The 1,023-nt window shown below is 56.8% G+C and overlaps 1 protein-coding gene across 1 annotated transcript in view; it reads left to right on the top strand.

Annotated features, from left to right (window-relative positions):
• Nucleotides 1–1,023, top strand: part of ZBTB4 (zinc finger and BTB domain containing 4) — a 24,710-nt gene that overhangs the window by 3,335 nt on the left and 20,352 nt on the right. The gene's annotated exons all lie outside the window — the stretch shown is intronic.

Below are 1,023 nucleotides of genomic sequence, written 5' to 3'. Positions count from 1 at the left end.
CTGACCTCAGGTGATCCACCTGCCTTGGCCTCCCAAAGTGCTGGGATTACAGGTGTGACCTGACCATGCCCGGCCTATTTTTTTTTTTTTTTTTTTTGAGGCAGAGTCTCACTCTGTCACCCAGGCTGGAATGCAGTGGCGTAATCTCGGCTCACTGCAACCTCCGCCTCCCGGGTTCAAGCCATTCTCCTGCCTCAGCCTCCCAAGTAGCTGGGATTACAGGCGCCCGCCACCACGCCCGGCTAATTTTTTTGTATTTATAGTACAGACGGGTTTCACCATGTTAGCCAGGATGGTCTCGATTTCCTGACCTCGTGATCTGCCCACCTCTGCCTCCCAAAGTGCTGGGATTACAGGCATGAGCCACCGCACCCGGCCTCAGAGAGGTTTTAAGGCAAGGAGCTCTGAAGCCTGGCTCCTCCATCTCCTTAGTTTTTAATTTTCCAGAACCAGGGAGGAGTTCTTGGGATTGTCCCTGTGGAGTTTCAGGAATGTGTTTTTTTCTGTGTGTGCTTCCACCTGGTGTTTTGTTGATGCTGTCCCCAGAGGCCGACACCAAGGCTTCTGCATTTATGTTCAAGGATACAGATGTGGATCTATCTGCTGGTGGGGACAAAGTACCCAGCCAGCTTCGTGTGTTCATTTGCGCTGGTGGTCGTTAATGTGTGCCCCGTGTGCATGGCCAGGGCCTTCCTTTTCCGCGGCCTGCTGAGCGTTCCTGCGCATTCCTGGAGAGGGTGTGTGTGTGTGTGTGTCCAGGGCTGGCCCTCTTTGAGTGTGCTGACCCTGAGTCTGTGGGTCCCACTGGGCCTGATTATGAGTCTGCCATGTCATGTCTGCACCCTGAGAGCCTGTGTGTTAAATGCTTTCAGGCAGTGTGCACCGCTGAGTGAAGGGCGTGCAGGGGGAAGGGCGGAGGGAGCCCTTTCCCTGGGGGTCGGTGGTGTTGCACCCCTGCCGAGGTGCTGCAATCCGGCCCGCGCCCGGCTGGGTGTCCACCCGCCCGGTGGCCCAGCGCGGCGC

This window comes from Colobus angolensis, unplaced genomic scaffold, assembly GCF_000951035.1.
Source record: "Colobus angolensis palliatus isolate OR3802 unplaced genomic scaffold, Cang.pa_1.0 Scaffold47, whole genome shotgun sequence".
NCBI classification, from domain to species: domain Eukaryota; kingdom Metazoa; phylum Chordata; class Mammalia; order Primates; family Cercopithecidae; genus Colobus; species Colobus angolensis.
The sequence above is the reverse complement of the archived record's forward strand: the minus strand, read 5'-3'. Positions and strand labels throughout refer to the sequence as shown.